Below are 23,260 nucleotides of genomic sequence, written 5' to 3' on the forward strand. Positions count from 1 at the left end.
GGAGAGAGAACACAGGTATTTTTTTATTGTTCAAGTACAGTTGTCTCCATTCCACCCCCTCCACCCCCCGCCCACTGAACACAGGTATTTTAAGAGTGGGAAAAGGAATATGAGATAACCAATGACAAGAAAAATGGTTTTGAGAGGCCAGAGAGGGGAGAAATAGTAAGAGTGCAGAATGGAAACAAGTTAGAGCAAGAGAGAAAGCAAAATTTAAAATGAAAATAAGAAAGGAAAGGAGAAGGTGAAATGGGGTAAAAGAAGGGAGGAGCAAAATATGAAATTTGAAATAAACTATAATATAAAATCTAGTGACTTAATATGAACAAACTTGAAGGACAAGAGATGAATGTTAAAAAACTATGCAGGAGAGAAAATATTGCAAATCATGAATAAGACCATGGTGGTTTTCATCTTGGTAGTGTCTAGTAGTTACCATTGTTTTTTTTTTTTCTTTCTGGATCCACCTCTGGTGACGTCAGGTTGTGTCCCAGTCTGGTCTTAGGCAGTCTGTTCAAGACTACCTGGGATCTATATCCTCTGTGGCTGAATCCTTCAGTTGTTAATCTAGTCACTCTGCACTCAGCTGCCAGGAAGCATCACAGGGTGGGGCAGAGTATCTCCTGGGTGGGGCTATTGCTTCCCCTCAGACTAATGCCACTCAGTGGCGGGGTGGTGTGCCTGAGAGAGGTGGCTGCTACAGTGTGAAGGGTGACTCAGCACAGGGATCCTGGTGGCTGCTCTCTCAGTTCTCTCCCTGAAGCCACCGGCCCCAGTCTCTCCTCAGGTGTCTCTAGTCCACTCTGCCTTCCCTTTGCCAGAGCCCAGGGTAAGTGGCTGCAAATGAAAATTTATGTGTTGTCTCCTTAAAAGGCTCTCTGCATCTCTAGCTGTCTGTCTCTGGCAGAGAGAAACCCTACCACTTTTCTCAGATGGACTTTATACGAGTACTTTTCAGGCTCTGGTGCTGTAGTCTTTTTCCCAGCTTGGGGTTTAGACCCCACACTCCTCATTGGGGTCCTCCTGGCCGCTGAAATATTCCTCCAGCACTTCAGCTGCTGCCTGTGGGAGCCCAGCCAGCCCTCTCACATTCCTCTGTGCCAGTCATGTTGTGGTGAAGCTGTTTCTTCTGTCCGTCCATAGTTATAAAGCTTCTCTCCTGATACTGTTCAGTTGTTTATTCTGGATGATTTCTCTGCAATTTATTTATAATTCCCAATTGGTCCTGGGAGGAGGTTAGTGTAGCTTCTACTCAGTCCTCTGCCATCTTGGATCTATCCTCCAGACCACTTCTTTTAGACTACCAGACCACCATCATCTTTCTTCTGGTCTGTTGTCAGCTCCTCCTAACTGATCTGCCTGCTCCTTCCACTCAGCCTCACAAAGCAGGAAGGGTAACCTGAAAGAGAAAATTTCCTGCTTAAAACCTTTCAATATTTTCTAGTGCAATCCAAAACCCTTACATGGCCTCCAGGCCCTGTGAAATCTGGCCTTTGCCTGCTTCTCTGGACTCTTTCCTGTCTTCCCTTACTTGGTCTACTCTATCCTAGCTGCTTCCATCTTCTTGTTATTTCTCAAGTGTGCAAGTGTGGGGGAAGGAATTCCTTCACTCTGGAGTGCTCACCCCCCAAGCTCTTCATGTGGCTATTTCCTCCTTATGTAAATCTTAACTCCAAGATCACTCATTGATGAAGATCCTTTTTTGTTCTCTGCCCCACTGTACACTATTCCATCTCTTTCATGGCACTCCTCATTCTCTGAAATCTTGTTTATATGTTTGTTGTTGGTATATGATTTTTGGCTATCTCAGGCTTCTGCTTTGCAGCCTAAACAGCCCACATGATATGGTGTTTAATGATGTTATGCTTAGGATATGCCCAGTATGCCTTGCTCATACTGTCATCTTAATTTGTGGTACCAGTGATTCAATATTGCCAAGTATAAGGTAGCAGGGAAGATTACCCACCTTGTCCTCATGGTCCCTTAATAGACATCTGCAAAATCCTTTCTCCTCTGTCCTGTGGATGAATTCACAAACAGTTTCTATAATCTTGGTTACTCTTAGGTAAGTTCCTTTACTCGCTTTGAGACCCAAGACATTCTTGGTTTTCTCAGTATGGTACTGTTCAAAATAATAAAACTAACCTCCTTAATCCTCCAATACTCCTCTTCAAAGAAACCCCTTTCCCCTCTTATCTTCTCTTCAATGTCTTACATCATTGAAGTCAGGGATGAGCCAAGTCTCTCAAAACAGTCACCAGCCCCCTCCTTTGTAAGTCCTGAACACGAGCGCTAACTTCTTTGGCATGGAGGGGAGGGGAATTCTCCATATTTTTTCTCTGCCTCAGCCAAATCTGACTTAGAGAATTCCATTTTATCATGCCGTTACAAAGGCTAAGATTAAATTTGAGGTTTTTGCAGTTTTAACTGTTGAGTTACAGAGTTTACAGCTTTTTGAACCTGCCAGTTTCTTTTCACATGTGAAGTCGTTAGCATAGGCAGCTAGTTCGTTAAGGAAAGAAGCAAATGAAATCAGTATTAAGCCTAATAAACTAGGGAGCTGAGTTGAACATTAAGCCTGACTTACTAGGAAGCTATAACATTCACAGGCTCCCAAGGGGACTGCCTCATCCTCCTGAAAGGACTTAATTCCTGACCAACCCTCCAGTGGGCAGGAAGAAATCTCCCCAGGATACACCCCATTATTCCCCACAGATTGCAGGGGGAAGGGAAAAAGAAGGGCCAGTAAAGGGGAAGTTCCTTTGTTAGGGGCATGCAGAGTAAAAGCCAGCACGGCAATCATAAAGGGGAGGTGGCTAGCCTCAAAAAAGGATCGGATCTGATGAGGGACATAAAACCCAGGAAGATCCACACAAGGGATTGGTAAGGGGGAGGGACCAGCACAAGCCCACCAAAGAGCCAGGAAAGGGATTGTAGTTTGAAAGAAAGCCTGCCTTTCCCAAGCTGGAGAGAATATAGTCAAAGCTTAACAAAGGCACCTCTTGGTAGCACGCCACCTCTTTGCTTCTGCAGGTCCCTATCTGTAGCAGCGGTGTGGCTCCAAGCGCAGGCCCAAGGGTGGGCCAAGGTGCCACAGGGCAGCGCTCTGCACGCGCAGCTGGGAGCAGAGACGATGCTGGGCTCCCAGGGCCCAGGGTGATGGCATTTCAGTTCTGAATCCTGACCCTCCTGGTGGACACTTGTGCTCACCAGGCCCAGTACTTAATGCACAGCTAGACAGGGCTAAGCTACCTGGTTGGGGATAAGACACAAGGCACCGGGGGTAGTCTTTTATTTTTGCTCCAATAAATCTTACCACTACACCTCATCCTCCTACGTGTGGGTCGCTGAAATGCTTTCCTTGTGACTCTGGGCAAGAACCCTAGTTCCACCAGCAACAAAGTTGCTAAATTCCCTCACGAGGAACTAGCACTAACTTGGGGTGGGGGGATTCCTGTGGGTGACATTACACCCTCATGACACTTGTCTGTACTCGAGTGACACCTTTCTTATTTCCTTCCTTGGGATAAACCAAATCTAATAATATTGCTGTATCCTCTGGTTATCAGTATTTTCTCTCTGAATAGAAAAACCATCTTCTACCCCTGGCCCAAGATGTCGTCAGCTCACTGTTTTAAGACCCTGACAAGGCTCCCTTGCAGTTTTTGCCCTTTTGCCACACCCACAGCTTCGGTCCTGCTGCGGCCGCAGGCAGGATCGGCACCGGGGCTTCCCCGTAGTCTCACTCCTTGTCCAGGCAGCGGCGGTCCTTGTCTGTTTCCTACAGCGTCACCATCGCGGGGAACCTCAGTGGGCCAGGCCTGTATCGCGTGGCAGATTCCACCCAGGCGTGGCGTCATGGTCTGTGACAGCATGTGGTGAGGAGCGAGGCTGTGTATCAGGTGTATGCGCACGCTCTTCACTCTGCTCCTGGCTGGTTGCATCCCAGGCTGGGTTCAGGGAGGGGAGTCTGCACTGAGATTCGCCATCAGAAATGTTGCCACAGCAGGGGTGCTGCTTGCCCCTCCTCTTGTGTTTTACGTGCTGCATGTGGTAGAGCGGGACCTCTGGGACCCGACTGAGAGCGTGGTGACCCAGCTTAGGCAGGAGGGTGCGTGCCACGACCCCGTCACTCTTGCCATCCCTCTCCTCCCCAGGCTGCCCTTCGTGCCCGCATGTCCCTGTGCACCAGGATGGCCCGTCCTAGTGCGGCCATCCCGCCACCCGCCAACCTGCCCAGTGCTTGCAGACGATGTACGGGTGTATAACTTGGTTATCACCCGGGCCGGGGCAGAAATCCGTGCACCCGGGCCCTGAGTGTGTTGCCGAAGAAGTAAAGGTGTTTCCAGAATAAATGCACAGGGAAGGAAAAAAGGATCGAAGTCAGACAGGGAGGTCTTGGGCATTTGAAATCCAAGCTTCCGCGCCACTCCTACTCCTTACCCCCTTGTGAAGACGGAAACCTGATTTGGTCTTCGTAGAATCTGGCTTTTTGTGGAGTGGACGGGTGAGGAGAGCTCAAAGAGGGTGTTCCTGCGGTAGAGGAAGTGCCTTGCCCCCCAAGTCCCCCGCCCTCCCCCAGTACAGCATTTTCCCTCAGAGTCATTTCCGACCCCTGCACCAGGCCTTTGCACTGTTGCGCCTGTGCGCATTCACTGGACGTGATGAGAGAGAAGGAGGTCAGACCGGCAAGGACAAGGCGCTGGCAAAACACGAGTGCCCTCCCTAGGCCAGGCTTACTAGGGGCAAGAGCAGCCTGGACGGAGGGCCCTCCCCACCCCCACCCCCCACTGCGCCCCCTGCCTTTTCTCCTGCTCCCTCCTCCTGAGCTAGGACTCCAGCTGGAATTCCCTGCAGCCTTCCTCTCCTTCAGCTCCACTTCCTGTGCTTATTCTTTCCCTCTGATCTCTGTTCTCTCATTCCTGTTCTTTCCATTTACTGTCGTTTCTTCCATTTTGCGTCTAACTACGCATTTCTCTCCCTTCTGGCCCTCATTGCACACTCTTGCCCTCTTTTTCTTTCCTTCCTTGTGTCTTCCCTTTTCCTTGTCTCATTCTTTCATTCTTCTCCCTCGGTACGTAGAAAGTTTTATGTTTCAGCCCCAAATGGATCCGAGCTATCTTCTGCCATCTTCCAGCATCTACTACAGAACTTGTGAGCCACTGCCGTTCCAAGTTCTGTCTCCTAATTCTGTTCTTGGTGCATTCCCTTCCTGGTCCATTCAGTGCACTCAGCAAGCAGATCGTACCTGGGTGGTTTCCAAAATGACCATCTTTTCTTGCTTGTGTAACTGCGTGTGTCTCCCTGGCAACCAGGGCAAACTTGTGTGGGTGCAGCGAGGGATTCTGGGGGTTGCAGGAGGGGCGGGGCAGTTTGCACCGGAAGTCCCCAGAGGGAGGTTTTGGAGGGGATGGGGGAGCATGGGGGCGGTGAGTAAGCTGTCGCTGGGAGTAGGAGGGGGCTGGGTGGGGGAGGGGGGAGGGGGAGAAGGGGAAGGGGGGAGGGCGGAGGAGGAGCCAGTGTGGGGGTGGCATGGGCAGGCCCCAACCGACCAAGCCCTGAGCTTCCTGCGCAGTGTCTGCCCCTGGCAGCTGAGCGGGTAGTGGGGCAGGGGGAAATCGGCTAATGGGCAGACATCACCCCTGTTTCCTGCATGGGGGACACTTATCCAAACTGGGCAGCTGTACAGGCTCTCCTTAACATTTTGTTAACTGCAGATGGGGGATAGCTAGTTATAAATAAGGCAAATGAATAAGGCCCAACATTTCCACCAAGAGAATCCCAGTGGGACCCCTAACCCAGCTGAGGCAATTCCTTGGACAGAGCCTGACTGGAACCCAAATGTTTGGGGCCTAGCCTTCCTGACCTTTTCATAAAGTGCATACTGGAAGGGCTTAAAAGTGGGTGTCTGTACAAAAGAATATGAATATGATACAGGCCCTTAAAAAAAATAAAACCAAATGAAGACCATTCTGAATTTTTAGAAAGGATCTATCAGGCCTGTAGGAAGAACACTGATGCTGACCCACAGGCACCAGAGAATGTGAGGATGGTGAACATGACTGTTATTGGACAAAGTGCCCTGGATATTGGAAGGAAACTCCAGAAGTTAGACAGGGCATTGGGGATGGACCCATCTCAGCTGGTAGGCTTAGCCTTTAATCCAAACACCCAGGAAGCAAGGAAGATAAATCAGGCCATGGTGTTCTTAGAAGCAGGGTGGCGAGGCCAGAGGAAGAAATGGGACCCTAAAGGACAGAGAAGAGCACCCCCAGGCGCCAATCAATGTGCCTATTGCAAGGGGAGGGCCATGGGCGGAAGCAGTGCCAGAAATCCAAAAGGGGAAGTAAGGTGGACTCTGTCACCAAAAATGCTAGGAAGGCCGGGGAGTCTGGTGATGAATGAAGAGGCCCAGGGGCCCCCTTGGGCATCTCCCGGCCTATTACTATTTCTCCACACAACCCCTGCATACAGTTAACAGTGGGGAGCAAGTCAATTAATTTCCTTGTAGATAGTGGAGGTATTTAGCGTTAAATACAAAAGTAACCACGAAAAGCTCGATGCAGTAACAGTTGCTGGAGTGACTGGACGATCACAAAAACAGGCGTCCCTTCGACCCCTAGAATGCCGGCGCGGGGGCCAGAGGGCTGCCGCCTTCTCTGCCTGCCGGACTGTCCCCTTCCATTGCTGGGCAGAGACTCACTCTGCAAACTGCATGCCCAAATAACTTTTTCTCCTGAAAAGCAGCAACTAGGTATAGAGGTCCCACTGGAACATGCTCTCCAGCTCCAGGTGCTCCTGACTTGCACAGAAAGTCCTGGAGGTGAACTCTTCCCACCTGAAATCTATGAACAGGTCAATCAAACCATTTGCGCTGGTAGAACCCCAACTAAAATGGTTAATGTCCATCCCATAAAAGTGAACCTAAAAGAAGGGGCACGGATCCCATGGTAGAAACAGTACCCCCTGAAAAGGAGGCTTTAGGAGGGATTCGACCAATACTGCAGAAATTCTTAAAATTGGGACTAATTCGGTCATGCCAGTTTCCTTATAACACTCCCATTTTGCCAGTCAAAAAGCCTCACTCTAATGAATATCAATGGGTACAGTATCTTAGAGCGATAAATGACATTGTTCAGGACATTCATCCTACGGCGCCCAACCCCTGTACTCTGTTGACCATGGTGCCTGGCTATAGCAAATGGTTATCAGTGCTAGACTTGAAGGATGCCTTTTTCTGCATCCCAATAGATGAATAGGCTCAACTACTGTCTGCCTTTGAATGGCAGGACCCAGAAATTAAAGCCACGCCCCCAATACTGCCAGGCCATGCTGCCACAAGGATTGAAGAACTACCCATCTGTATTTGGTGAAGTATTAGCCAAGGACCTAAGGGGTATTCAGTTGAGATCAGGAGTTCTTCTGAAATAGGAGATGACACATTGATAACTAATAATACCTATGAAGACTGTTTGCTCAACACCGTCATGGTTCTAAGTCATTTGGCAAAAAGGGGTATAAGGTGTCACCTCATAAGGCCCATATTTGCAAACAGGAGGTGGCATACCCGGGATTTCAGTTGTATCAGGGCACTAGGAGTTTGATGACAGATAGAAAGCAAGCCATTGCTACAATAAAAATCCCAGAGAGCTGGAAATAGCTTTGTGGGTTCTTGGAGATTACAGGATTCTGCCAAATTTGGATTCTAAACTTTGGACTTATAGCAAAACCACTGTACAATTCCTTAAAAGGACTGGACTCTGAACCTTTCAAATGAACAAGGGTTGTCACGTAGCATTTGATACCTTGAAGGAAAAACTAGTTTTGGCTCCCACAGTAGGATTGCCCAATTTACAGAAGCCTTTTAAATTTTAGGTTCATGAAAAGCAGGGACTTGGAGTGGGTTTACTAACCCAGACTCTGGGAAACATTCCCTGACTCCTAGCCTATCTCTCAAAGAGGTTGCATCACATGAGGGAAGGATGGCCACCATGTCTCTGGGCAGTAGCAGCTACCTGTGACATATTACATGAAGCTGAGATGTTAACTTTGGGACAGTCAACTATAGTATTGGTAACATATCAGGCCCTAACTTTATTGGAAGAGAAAGGAGGGTATTGGCTTATGGCAGGGCACATGGTAAAATACCAGGCCATGCCCAAACTGCAAACTGCATGCCCAAATAACCCAAATTTCACCTTGCAGACTACTGCAACTTTGAATCCAGCCACTTTTCTCCTGGACATGGAAGGAGACTCCACCCTCCAGCATGATTGCTGGGAAGTCACTGACCAAGTTTATTCTAGCAGGCTGGATCTACTGGACCAACCACTGGCAACACCAGACTGGGAACTGTACACAGAGGGGAGCAGCTTCATGGAAAATGGTCAGTGATGAGCAGGGTATGCAGTAATCACCCTAGACAAGGTAATAGAAGCCCATGCCATTGTGCCTGGAACCTCAGCCCGAAAGGTGGAGTTAACAGCTCTCACAAGAACCTCTGTTGTCCCAGGGAAAGGTTAACATCTACATGGATTCCAAATATGCCTTCATGGTGGTCTATACCTATGGAGAAATATGGAAGGAGAGAGAACTCTTAACCTTGGGGAACAAGGATGTTAAATGTGCAGAGGAGATTTTACAATTGCCAGTGGCAATGAATCTACCAGACTAGGTTGCCATAATGCACAGCCCAGGATACCAAAGGGACAGCTACCAAATGAGCCAGAGAAACCAAACTGCTGATAAAGCAGCAAGACAGGCAGCCAGAGGGCCACTGCACTTAGGGTCTTTGTTTCCATTTGGACTTGTCAAAATTTAAACCCCACTACACAGAATGAGGTGAGGAATAGTCCCTTGAATGAGGATTCACTAACACTGACCCTAATTTTATATGGAAGTCGACACCCGTGGTATGTTCTTACTCCCTGGGGCTCCAGTGCATCCCATCCTCAGACACCTACATGAAGGGACGTATTATGGAATGGATGCTTTGATGGACTTTATTAGGCCACATCTGAAGGTCCCTCATTCTCAAAGGAGCATTCAGAGGATCACTGAAGCCTGTCAGATATGTGCCAAGAACAATCCTAAGACAGTGCATGCCCCAGTGGGAAAGGATGGGCAAGTGGATTTTATACAAATACCTAAAAGCAAAGGGGATTTTAAATTTCTATTACTTTCTGTAGACATTGTTTCTGGATGGCTAGAGTAGTACCCCACTAGAACTGAGAAGGCAACTGAAGTAGTGCAATTTTACTTAAAGAAGTTATTCCTAGGTTTGGATTTCCTCACAGTATTCAGAGAGAGAATGGACCATCATTCACTTTGGAGATCCCCCCCGACAAGACGTTTGGACAGGCACTGCAAATATGATCGAAGCTACATGCATCTTGGAGACCTGAATGTATGGGAAAGATAGAAAATGAATCACACAGTAAAACAGATCCTGGCAAAAATATGCCAGTAAATACATTTGAAATGGGTCCAGGCACTCCCTATTGCTTTGCTCCAAATTAGGGTGGCACCCAGATGTGGGCTTAAGTTAAGCCCTTTTGAAATAGTCTATGGGAGACCCTTCCAAATCTTTGTTTTAGGAATGCCCCCTTTAGATTTGGAGCACAAGTCAAAAATTAAGCAATATAGGCAACATTCAGGGCAAACACCAACCACTCTGCACAAGTTTTCTCATTGCAGGTCTGCCTACCCATCTGACAAGCCCTTACACCCATTCCAGCTGGGGGTCTGAGTCTTACCAAACACTCAGAAGACTCAAGACCCTGAACAGCAGTCAGCCAAGACATGGACTGGCCCCTCTGCCACCCTACTGACAAGCACTCTTCTCTAAAGCTCACAGGAGTTAGGCCTCGGATCCACCACACGTGGATAAAACGGGCACCGCCTGAGGATTGGAACCCTGCTGCTGTGGTCGATGCTTACAAGGACAGCTGGACCTGCCCTCCGGAAGGAGATTTGAAATCACTCTTTTGGAACAAGACAGCAACCCCCAATGCAAAGTGACAATGTTCCTTTCCTTTACTGTGTGTTTGCAGATCTAGGGACTTTTGGCTGCTTGATAATGAGTCAGGGTATGGTCCTTCCCATTGTTAAAAAGTACAAACATATTGAAAGAGAGTTATGTTTATTTCTAAATGAGTATAGAAAGTTGCGAAAATTTCAAACTTGAAGAGAAATCTTAGTTCTTGGTTATAGTTGTTTTTTGCTTACTTTCTGATCTTGGGGCAACTTGCTATTTTGTGCACATGAAGAATCCTCTGTCTCTATTAGGTCAGTGGATGAGAGAACACCTCTGCTATTTGGACCTAGGAAAGGTTGTCTGTTAGAGTTCGGCAGAGGTGAGAGAGTGTCTCTGCCATTGGGACTTCATGCCATTTGGGCCTTGGCAGGGACATCTGTGATACTGGTTGACATGAGATAATATCTCTGCCATTGGGGCTTTGTGCTAGTTGGGCCCTGGGAAAGGTTGTCTGTGTGACCAGTTAGTAAGACTGGTTGTTGTGGGATACGTCCCTAAAGCTACTTCTAGCCCTCTTCTTTTTTTCTTTCTGCTGTTTTGTTTCTTTTTTGAAAATAAATGTAGGTTTCCAAGGGTTAACACTTCATATTAAGTTAGAAAGTAAAGTACCTCTGCATCTGATAGCATCCCCAGAGGTATTTGATTTGTAGACATGAAGGATTTGTCAAATTGCCACGGCTTGATATCCTTCCGGCAAAGGGTGTGCAGCTGAACGTCTTCTCAAAAGAGAATCTAGCAGACCCCGAGATGGTGTAGGCCCCACTTAAGAAGCCCACCTGCATCACCGCCTCCTAAGACTCAGTTGTTTGGCTGGAGTAGATGGTCGAGTTGGTGAAGTATGGGGTGACCTATCGGCTTCATTTTGGAACTGGTTTTCTTTCCTGCCTTAATGGTTTAGATGGAAAAATTTAAAGGGGAGAATTGTGACAGTCCCTACGTTGGTTATTTAGTTGTTGTGGTTCTGATTATACCTTCTAACCCTCTTGCCAAATTTGTTGCCTCTAGAATACGACAAGGTTGCCAACCTGTCCAGCAATGCCATCCTTCGGACAACGTGCACACTGCTTTCCAGGGACAACCAACTCACCTGGACCTTGTAAGATCCTTCTCCCTTGTGTGACCATGCCAGACCACCTACTTCAGGAATCTCTGGACCAATGGATTGGTAGGATTTGGCCAGGAGGAAGTAGTTATAAAGGATGAGACCTTTGTCCATTTGTCCTCGTAAGATTACAAGCATCCAGAGTGTTAAAAGGGGGGATTGTAACGAGTGTGTTGCCCTGGCAACCAGGGTGACACATGTGGGTGCACAAAGGATTCTAGGGGTTGCAGGAGGGGCAGGGCAGGATGCACGGGAAGTCCCAGAAGAGTGGCTCCAAGAGGGGTTCTGGAGGGGTTTCCGAGCCCTGGGGGAAGAGTGGGCATTGGCTGGGAGGAGGAGGCACCTGGCGGTGGGAGGTGGGTGAGGAGTCTGAGGCGGAAGGGGTGCAGAGTGAGCGTGCAGGCGGGCACAGGAAGTCTCTGGGGCTGAGCCCAGAGTGGCCTGCATGGTATCCACGGTTGGCTGCTGAGGGTAGGGCAGGGCCGGGGGGATCCAGTGGTTGGGCGGCCATCTCTTCTGCTCCCTGGCTACCAAGTACAGCGGTTCCTGGGCCCCAGGCCTGGACGACCGTAGGAGGGAAGAAGAAAAGGCTAGGGAGATGGCCCCGCATGGACCTGTCGATGGCCGCAGCCCTGTGGACCTGTCGATGGCCAGAGGAAGAGACATATGATTGTTAAATAAAATATTCCTTTCTTTTCTAGCCCTGCTTTTCAGAAAATATACACTATGTCCTTTTAACATCTTAGTTGTTTTACAGATTTTTGTTCTTGTGTTATTTTCAGCTCTTGAATCTCTGTAGTAATTGTAATAACAAATATTTAAACAGCCATTTTGGCCAGATATTTTGCTAGTTAAATAAAAGATTCTTTTCCTTTCCACTGAACTCTGTCTCCGGAATTTTTGCCTGTTGGTGGTGAGTGGTGGGACCCTTACTGTTTGGGACCTGTAACATACCTCCCAGGGCTGGGGGCCTCTTGCCCTCCCCAGGCTGCGATTCAGCTGGAGAACTGACACCCTTTCCGCTGGTGAGGCCTGGGAAGCATGTCTGGAATTCCCTGCTTGTCAGTTTCTAGTTTACTGTCTCCAGGAGCACTTATAACAGCTTGTACGTAAACTTCCCATTTGGAGCCCTGTGTAGAAGCTGCAGTCTACTGGATCAGAGTGTTGGGCTGCGTGCCTCATCAGCCTTGACACCCTTTAGGCTGTCTCCTAAACTGACAGTGGCTAAGCATACTATCCCTTTTCTCTTAGATCAAAACTAATGAAAGATGCTCTGTCTTAAGGCTTAAATGGGCTGGACTTGATCACAAAGCATCTCTAAGAGTCCCAGAAGCTTGCGGTAGCTGTGCATAAAAATGTGTCCCTCCTATAGCCTTATTTAAGATGCCTAGAAAAGATATAACATGCTAACAGCCCCAGTAGTAAAATAAAGTGAGTAAAGTGTTTGGTAGGGATATGTGTTGGAAAGAACTTTTGTTCCAAGGCCCACCATTGGCTATGCCAACCTTCTCCCTGTGCTGTGAAGATGCCCTTCATGATGCCCAAAGACAAATGCCTTCCCCTCAGCCTTCTCCACTAGGAAAATGCAAGACTGGCTACTGAGTATATTGACATGACTGCCCTACTCAATATTTCAAATTTGTTAACAGAAGTCTTGATATTCTGAAGGCAGTAATTTCAGAATAGAGAAGGACTGAGATCGGGATGGACACTTAGAGGAGGTGGGATCTGGTAACTGCTTGGTAACAAGTAGTAGATGGTGTTAAAGTGAGGGGGTTCATATCTTCACTGAGACTCAAAAATGAGTCTGTATTTCCTTCGAGGGCTTTACGGTGAAGGCACTCGTGTGAACAATGACATGGGGGTGGCCGTGGGGAGTGGCTGGGCTTTCCCACCGCATGCGCCGCGGCGGTCCCCTGCGGAGGGAGGGAGTATGGCAGAGCGCCGGGGGAGGCACTTCAGGGGTGACTATAAGATCCTCATTTTGTAACTGGAGCACATAAACCTGAGTCCTCCACTCCCCTGCTCACACCCTATGCTGGGGCTGAGGAGGCGGTAGGTGTGATGCTATGTGAGTATGTCCAAGACCACCACTGGCGGAGGGTCTGGGTCTTGCTGACTTATCAAAGTTCAGTTTATCTTGGGAGATTTTTGTTTTGGGGGAGGGGGGAAGGTCAAAGAGCAGAAAAACACCTGGGACACTTGAGGAAGGACCCTGGGGCACTAAGGAGACAGGGGGCAAAAGGTTTGAGAGCAGGAACAAAGGGCCTCCTCTGGACGCACATTAAATGGCCCTGTCCAAACTCTCCCTGTTCATTACCGTTTCACCCTCCACCCCGCAACCCCTACCCTGCTCTTGCCTGGTGCCCCTTCTTCATCCCGTCCACGCTTCTTGCCCTGCTCCTCCTCTCCCCTCAGCCCACTCCCTACAAAGTAAAAAGTCCGCCTGACAAGTCCACAGGTATAGTTACCTCAAATGTGTGTAACTACTCCCAGAAGGTGAAACTGCAAGTGGGCGGCCCAGCAGAACTAGAACTAGAGCCAGGGCCAAAGCCCCCATATATATATAATATGTATGTATTTTATATACATATATATGTCTTTACATATATATATATATAAAATTCTTTATATATTTTATATACACATATGTATATATATAAAACTTATATATACACACACACACATAAAATATATGTAAAACAAGTCAGTGTGTTTTTTATTACCACCATAACCTGTCAATCATAAATAATGTCTGATAAAACACTTCTCTCGGGTAAAATTGTCCAGTGGCCTAAGTTCTAAAAAAACTGCTGAATAACAGTTTAGTTAGTCTATCTCAAGATCCTTATACTTACGTTAGCACATTATCATTTATCCTTTTTATTTTTTAAAGATTTTGTTTGTTTATTTTTATACAGAGGGGAAGGGAAGGAGAAAGAGAGGGAGAGAAACATCCATGTGCGGTTGCCTCTCGCACGCCCCCCACTGGGGACCCGGCCTGCAGCCCAGGCAAGTGCCTGACTGGGAATCAGACCAGCGGCCCTTTGGTTTGTAGGCTGGCACTCCATCCATTGAGTGGCACCGGGCATGGCCCATTTACCCTTTGCTAAGCATTATAGTCTATGTGCAAGTTAATTTGGAAAATTCTTATCATTGAGTCAGCTCTGGACACAGGCCCATTCAACTACACACGTTCACTTCTAAAGTTACTTTCTAACAGTTTGGTTGGAGCCATTTGAGCTCATGTGGACATCGACTGAAGGTACCACATGTGCCTGAGTTTAAACGGTGTGAAATAAACCATAGCACAGTGCTGGTGAAGATGGAAGATCAACTTGGGTTGGACAATGCTGTCATTCTTCATAGCCATTTGCTTGGAAGCCAAACAGTGAAACAGAGAGTGAGCTGCAAAGTACAATATGTTTGGTGAGTACAAATTTTAGTATATATGTGAAAAGTTTTAGGGAACTTAAACATTTTTAACACTGAAAAATGTACAGTGAATGAATCTAGGAAATAAAGCATTCCATCAGCAGTACAATTTAGTCCAATGTCATCTTTAAAGCATTTTCCCAGTCCTGCTTAGACTGTACTAAAAGCTGGTCTTCTTGAAACCTGGGAACTTTTCAAAAGCATCTTTATGTCCCAAACCACCTGTCTTTCTAGTATACTCCTTCTGGTCCACACCTGACCTCACGGAAACTCCAGCCTGTCTCCTTGTCACTGTCCCCCCTCCCCGCCTCACCCACCTTCCTGTCCAGGTTCTACCACAGTAGTCACTCTGCTGGCATGTACCCTTAATGCCTTTGTCCCCTCTCACTAAATCTTAATCTTTTGGCAAGAAGCCTTTGCTACTGTCCCTAGAGCACTCAGGTGGCCAAACATATACTGGGCACAACAGCATCCTCCTTCCTCAGGCCTTTGCCCCAGCCATGTCCATCTTTTCAATAATCAATTTTCTCTTCACTTCAGGGGCTTTTAACCTGGGATTCCAGCGGATAGAACTCAGGGACCCATGAATTTGGATGGAAACAATGTAAGTCTTTATCTTCAATAACCTATAGCTGAGTATCTCCTTCCATTAATAATCTAGACTGTAAGGGCTTCTGATCAAGATGGAGGCACAGGTAAACATGCTTTGCCTCCTCTGGCAACCACAAAAAGAATTCCAGATAGACTTCAAAACAAATAATACCCAGAACCATCAGAAAACTGAGCTGTATTTAAGTCTGACAACCAAGGATTTAAAGAAGCCACATCATCCAGACAGGTAGGGGGGCAGAGACAAGGAGACGGACGGAGAGGTGCAGAGACACAGTGTGACAGCAGAACGGGCGGTCCCGCGTTCATGTGCGGCAGATAAAAATTAGGAGGGACACCTTGGGAGCAAGCAGTCCCAGCCCCAGGCCACACCGCAGCGCCCAAAATTCCAGTACCAGCAAGATAAATCCCCATAACTTCTGGTTATTAAAACCAGTGGGGGTTAGGGTGGTGGAAAAAACTGCCAGATTTTCAGGAGACTCTGCTTAAAGGGCTCACACAGAATTAGAATGTATGCAAACCTACCCCCTCTAGGGTTCAGCACCAGGGCACCCACTGGAAGGGCGCCCATCACAGCTGGGGAGTAACCGAAGAGACGGGAAACGGTGAGTGCTGGGCGAACCTCCAGGAGCCAGGCAGTGGCGGGGCCCCTCTCCAAGCCATGCACCCCCCACAGAGCCACAACGTGGGAAGCGGGTTGCCCTGCCCTGGTGATTACCTGAGGTTCTGCCCCACACAATTTACAGGTGCCTTTTCTGCAATAGGCCACACTACTAACATGGAGTCAAAGCAGCTCTATCTGATCCACACAAACAAACAAACAAACACAGGGAGGCTGAAAAATTGAGGAAGCAAAGAAATATGGCCCAAATGAAAGAACGGAACAAAACTTATAAAAAGAACTAAAAAAAATAGAGATAATTAACTTATCAGATGCAGGAGTCAAAACACGGGTGACCAGGATGCTCAAAGAACTCACTGTAAAAAAGACCCAGGCAGAAATCAAGGCTACACTAAGTGAAATAAAGAAAAATCTACAGGGAACCAACAGAGGAGAGGAGGAAGCTGGGATTCAAATCAATGATTTGGAATGTAAGGAAGAAACAAACATCCAACCAGAACAGCAAGAAGAAAAAAAATAAAAAAAAAAATAAAGATAGTATAAGGAGCCTCTGGGACATCTCCAAATGTACCAACATCTAAGTCATGGGGATGCCAGAAGGACAGAGGAAGAGCAAGAAATTGAAAACTTACTTGAAAGAATATTTCCCTCATTTGGTGAAGGAAATAGACATACAAGTCCAGGAAGCACAGAGACTCGCAAACAAGTTGGACCCAAAGAGGACCACATGAAGACACATCATAATTAAAACGCCAAAGGTTAAAGATAAAGAGAGAATCTTAAAAGCAACAAGAGAAAAGCAGAGAGTTACCTGCGAAGGAGTTCCTATAAGACTATGAGCTGATTTCTCTAAACAAACGTTGCAGGCAATAATGGGCTGGAAAGAAGTATTTGAAGTGAAGAGGAAAACCTACAACCTAGATCACTCCATCCAGCAAAAATATTATTTAGAATTGATGGGTAGATAAAGTGCTTCCCAGACAAGGTAAAGCTAAAGGAGTTCATCATCACCAAGCCCTTCTTACATGAAATGTTAAAGAGACTTATCTAAGAAATAAAAGAAGATAAAAAACTATTGACATTAAAATGGTAACAAATTCACAACTACCAACAACTGAATCTGAAAAAGACTAAGCAAACAAGCAGAACAGGAACAGAATCATAGATATGTAGATCACTTAAAGGGTTATCAGCTGGGTTGGGGAAGACGGAGAATGGGGAAAAGATATAGGGATTAAGGAGCATAAATGGTATATACAAAATAGTTGGGGGGATGTTAAGAATAGCTTAGGAAATGAACAAGACAAAGAACTTATATGCACAACCCATGGACATGAACTAAGGCGGGGAGATTGCTGGAGGGACTGGAGGTATTGGACAGAGGGGGGCAAAGGAGGAAAAATTGGGACAACTGTAATAGCATGATCAATAAAATATATTTAAAAAATAATCAAGACAGCAAACCAGAGAAGTATTAGCGGGACCTACTGTCAGGAATTAACATCTTAGTTTTTTAAAATCACATTACAGTCATAAACATTTCACATCATTTATATTTACCACTAATTCAAATGCTACTATAGCTTATTTAATGTGTTAATAAATAAGTACACATATTACAATATCACAAATTAATTTTAGTATTTTGATAACAGAATTTTAACATAATTAGTTTCCTTTGTAAGCCTATAAATTTTGTCTCATTCATTTAGAAACATTGAAGAAGCCTCCTTAACATGATAAAGGGCATGCATAAAAAACATAGAGCTAACATCAGAATCCATGTGCAAGGATTAAAAGCTTTCTCTTTAGGATCAGAAACAAGACAAAGGTGTCCACTTTCATCACTGTTATTCAGTACTGTACTAAGAAGTTCTAGCCAATACAATTAGGCAAGAAAAAGGAATAGAGACATCCAAATTGGAAAGGAAAAAGTAAGATATTCTTTAGTGCAGATGACATGCTCATCCTGTATATAAAGAGTCCCAAAGAATCCACAAAAAATCTACTATAGTTAATACACAAGTTTAGCAAAGTTTCAGGACATGAGGTGAAAACAAAAAAATTCAGTAGTTTCTATGCACCAGTAATTCTATTTACAATAGAAAACAATTAAATTTAGAATAGCCTCAAAAGAATAAAGTACTCATACATTTAATCTAGAAGGTAAAAGACTTGTACATTGAAAACTATAAAGCATTGTTGAAATAAATTAAAGACCTAAATAAATGGACTGGAATACAATGTTGTTAAGAGTCAATACTACGTAAAGGTATGTGCAGACTCAGTGCAATCTTTAACACAATTCCAGTGGATTTTTTTTCAGAAGTGGAAGAGCTAATCCTTAAAGGCATCTGGAATTGCTAGGGGCCCCAAATAACCGGAACACTCTTGAAGAAAAAGAAGTTGGAGGAAAAGTTGGAGGACTCACACTACCTGATTTCAAAACTTACTACATAAACGACAACAGAAGCAATCAAAACAGAATGGTACTGGCATAGTAATAGGCACATAGGCCACTGGAATAGAATTGAGAGTCCAGAAGTAAACCCGTGTTATCTACGGTCAACCGTTTCTGAGCAACTGAGGAAAATAGCTCCTCTCACAAATGGTGTCAGCACAACTGGCAAACAATGCAAAGAATGAAATTGGACACCTAACTCATACTATGTACAAAAATTAACTCGAAATTTACCAACAACCTATACATGAGAGCTAAAATCATAAAACTATTAGGAAAAAATAGAAGTAAATTTTCATGGCCTTGGATTTGGCAATGCATTCTTAGATATAACAAAAGGAAAGTAGATAAATTACACTTAATTAAAGTTAAAAACTTATGTGCATCAAGGACATTATGAAGAAAGTGAAAAGACAACCTGCAGAATGGGAGAAAAATTGCAAGTCATATAGATAACAAAGGTGTAGTCTCCAGAATATGTAAAGAATAAAAAGACAAACAACTCAATTTGAAAAATGGACAGACAAGAAGAAGAAACAATAGGCATTCAAATTGAAAAGGAAGAAGTAAATTTTTAATAATTTGTAGATGACATAGTACTGTATATAGAGAATACTAAATATGCCACCAAAAAACTACTAGAACTGATAAATGAATTCAGTAAAATAGCAGGATACAAAATAAACCTCCAGAAATCTAGTGTATAAAAATATAAACAATCCCATTTACAACTGCATAAAAAAAATGAAATACCTGGTAATAAATTTAATCAAAGAGGTAAAAGACTTGTACTTGGAAAATAGTAAGATACTGAAGAAATTGAAGAAGAAACAAATAAATGATAGCATATGCTGTGCTCAAGGATAGGAGGAATTAATATTATTAAATGCCCATACTACCCAAAGCAATCTATAGATTCAATGCATTTCCTATGAAAGTACCAATAGCATATTTCACAGACCTAGAATAAATAATCCAAAAATTTGTATGGAACCACAAAAGAGCCTTAATAGCCACAGGAATCTTGAGAAAGAAGAACAAAGTTGATGGTAACAGGCTACCTGATACCAAACTATTCTACAAGATCATAGTAATCAAAACAGCATTGTATTGGCATAAAAACAGACATATAGATAAATGGAACAGACTAGAGAACCCAGAAATAAACCTGTGCCTATATAGTCAATTGATATGTGACAAAGGCAGCAGGAACATACAAGGAAGTAAAGAAAGTCTATTCAATAAATAGTGTTGAGAAAATTGGACAGATGAGTGAGAAAAAATGAAATTAGACCACTTTCTTATATCATATAAAAGAATAAACTCAAAATATATTAAAGACTTAAATGTAAGATTTGAAACCATAAAAAAATCCTAAAAGAAAATATAGACAATAAAATCTCAGACATTTCTCTTACTCTGATATATCTTCTCAGGCAAGAAAAACAAAAGAAAAAATAAACAAATGTAACTAACTACAAGCTAAAAAGTATTTAAACAGCAAAGGAAACCATCAACAAAATGAAAATATACCCACTGAATAGGAGAACATATTCGCCAGTGATACATCTGATAAAGGGTTAACATCCAAAATTTATAAGGGACTTAACACCACTCAACACCAGGAAGACAAACAATCCAATTAAAAAATGAGCAAAGGACCTGAATAGACTCTTCAAAGAGGGCGTACAGATGGCCAAGACACATATGAAATGACGCTCAATGTCACTAATTATCAGAGAAGTGCAAATTAAAACCACAATGAGATATTGCCTCATGCCTGTCAGAGTGGCCATCATCAATAAATCAACAAACAAGTGCTGGCGAGGCTGTGGAGAAAAGGGAACTCTCGCGCACCGCTGGTGGGACTGCAGACTAGCGCAGCCACTGTGGAGAGCAGTGTGGAGGTTCCTCAAATATTACAGATAGATCTGCCTTATGACCCAGCAATTTCTTTTCTGGGACTATATCTGAAGAAACCTAAATCACTAATTTGAAGAACATATGCATACCCATGTTCATTGCAGAATTATTTACCATAGCCAAGCTATGGAAGCAACCCAGTGCCTATCAATAGAAAAGTGAGAAAATAAAGCTGTGTTACATATATATGGTAGAATATTTCTCCAATACAGAAAAAAGAACAAAATCTTAACCATTCACGGTAGTGTGCATGGACCTAGAGGGTGTTTATTATGCACAGTGCAATAAGTCATTCTGAGAAAAACAAATACTAAATAACTTCATTTATGTGTATCTAAAGAACAATATAAACAAAACAGAAACAGATTTATAGATACAAAGAACAGACTGATGGTCGGCAAAGGGGTGATGGGTTGGGGGGCTGGGTGAAAAAGATGAAGGGCTGAAGTACAGATTAGTAGTTGTAAAACGGCCAGGGGGATGTAAAGTACAGCATAGGAAGTATAGTCAATGATCTTGTAATAACTATGTGTTTCCAGTTCAGTGCTTGAAATATCAGAGGGAACACTTTGTAAAGTATATGGTTGTCTTAGCAAAATAATTTTTAATATAAATTGTAATTAAAAAATTTAAAATAAATAGATGGACAAAGAGACATTTCTCTAAAGGAGACATGAAATTTGCCAATGAGCACATGAAAAGATATTAATTTTGAGGGAAATGCAAATGAAAATCATAATGAGGTACCATTGTGATGGCAGGAGGAGGAAGGAAGGAGGGAGGAGGGAGGAGGGAGGAGGGAAGAGGGAGGAGGGAGGAGCAGGCCTGGCTGGTGTGGCGCAGTGGATTGCGTGCTGGCCTGTGACCCAAACGGTCGCTGGTTTGATTCCCAGTCGGGGCACACGCCTGGGATGCAGGCCAGGTCCCCAGCGACAGGTGCCTGAAATGCAACCACACTGATGTTTCTTTCCCTGTCTTTCTCCCTCCCTTCCCCTCTCTAAAAATAAATAAATAAAATCTTAAAAAAAAAACAACAATGAAAATAGGAGTCCTTATACTTTCCTAGTGAGCTGTAAAATGGTGCAGCCACTGTGGAAAAGTCTGCATTTGATGTTGTTAATAGGTTTTGTGACTTTAAGTGAAAGTACATGAAATGAAACCAATTTTTGCCACAGGCTAATTGATATAAACAATAGTTAGGTTCCTAGGCATCTCATTAACACTTTAAGGAAATGACATTGAGCTAAACGACGTTATTTGAGGACCTGTTGTAGTCTGCTGGTTCCTCAAAATGTTTCATATAGAATTACTATTGACAGCAATGTGTTCCTAGAATTGAAAACAGGTACTTTAACACATTTACATATATGTCCATAGGAACACTATTTATAATAACTTAAGTTGCCCAGATGTCTATCCATGTACAGATGGTGGTATGCCCATACAATGGAATATTATTCAGCCCTAAAAAGGAATAAAGTACTGATTAATGCTATTGTACAATATGGATGAACACTTAGGGCGTATGCTAAGTAAAAGTAATCCCACATAAGAGGTCATATCATATGCTGTGTGACTCCATTTACATGAAATATCCAGAATAGATAAATTCATAGACATAAAAAGCAAATTCGTGATTGCCAGGAGCTAAGGGAAGGGAGGAATGGGAAGTACTACGGACTTGTGCCCCATCCCCCAAATTTACATATTGAAGTCCTAACCTCCACAGAATGCGGCTCAGCAAAATTTTATGATGGAGCCTTTGGGAAGTAGATTTAGAGGCAATCATGAGGACAGCGTCCTGAAAACTGTGAGAAAATAAATTTCTATTAATTAAGTCACCCAGTTTATAGTATTTTGTTCCAGTAGCCCAAGTTGCTTGTAAGACAGCGAGTAACTGCTTAATAGGTACAACGTGTCCTTTTGGCATAATGAAAATATTCTGGAACTTAAATAGAGATGGAGGTAGACAGCGCTGTGAATGTATTAAATACTACCTTGAATGGTTACTTTTATGTCACTTTCACCTGTTTTTAAAAACAATCAAAAGACATGAGAAACTTTCTGTGCGAGCTTCACCACAGAGCCAGACGGGTTCAAGAATGTTGACAAGGCCAGCAACCCGGAATCATTATTCTCATCAGCACGGCACACCCAGTAATACCTGTTTTTAAAACAAACCTGAATCCTTCCTTAGTCTTACGGTCTCCTGCAGTTGGCATTCCATTTTGCTGGTTCCCTTTACAGGAGACCTCCTCCCAAAGGACATTCACAGGTGCTGCCACCATCTCGCTTGTCCTCCCTCCTCCGCAGAGCCCTGCTCCACCGGGTCCTCAACTTCCTCCCTCTCTGCAGCACTGGACCTTCCGTGTCCACACTCCTCCACGCGGCCTCCGCAACAGCACGCTGCCCTGTGTCGTTCCTCCTCACTGGGCACTCTTTCCCAGCCTTCCATAATGCTTCCTCTCCTTTCTCAAAGTCTCCGAGTGTCCTAGGGCTCAGTCCCTGTCCTTTACACGCACTTTCTTGGTGAGCTCACCAGGTTTCGTGGCCTTGACACCAGCGATTGGCTGACAACTTTCAAATTTACGCCTCCCACTGGCGCTGCACCGGTAGGGAACTGCTGCTCGATTCCTCGGATGGTGTGTTGAACTCCAAAGGCTCGTCCCCAGCGGCTCTGAGCCGCTTGCACCCTGTACCCTCCTTCCTGCGTTCTTCGCAGAGCTCCTCGTTGCCAGCACCTTAATTGCCTATTTCACTCTGCTCTGCGGGACCACGGGCTCCTGTAGCGAATTTTGTCTCCCCTTCCTCTGGGGGCGCGGGGCCTCCGCGGCGCACAGAAGTCGTGCGGGCCGGAAGTCCGAGGCCGGCTGGACCGCCAAAAGAGTTGCGTTCCCTCTGCCCTCCCAGTACCCAAGACCTCCTTTGCAGCCAGGGGTCCAAGGCGATGAGACACGGAGGGGATCAGTAGTGCGCTGTTGCCTGGCGTCCTGTCGGCCCCAGATGCTGGACCTCTGCTTGTACAGCGTCTGGCTCTCCCGAGCAGAAAGGCCCCCAGGTTTCTGGGGCGGT

General features: G+C 44.9%; 1 long non-coding RNA gene across 1 annotated transcript; it reads right to left on the bottom strand.

The window, feature by feature from the left end:
- Positions 1-628: 628 nt before the first annotated feature.
- Positions 629-23,183, bottom strand: LOC129079075 (uncharacterized). The gene is made up of 3 exons (XR_008530041.1): positions 22,370-23,183; positions 1,967-2,018; positions 629-1,399 (listed from the first exon to the last, which is right to left on the bottom strand). It is a non-coding gene; the product is annotated as an uncharacterized LOC129079075 (long non-coding RNA).
- Between the last annotated feature and the right edge of the window lie 77 nt (positions 23,184-23,260).

The sequence above is a fragment of the Pteronotus mesoamericanus genome, unplaced genomic scaffold (assembly GCF_021234165.1).
Source record: "Pteronotus mesoamericanus isolate MK-2021 breed Mesoamerican mustached bat unplaced genomic scaffold, CSHL_Meso_final contig_752, whole genome shotgun sequence".
Lineage (NCBI taxonomy): Eukaryota > Metazoa > Chordata > Mammalia > Chiroptera > Mormoopidae > Pteronotus > Pteronotus mesoamericanus.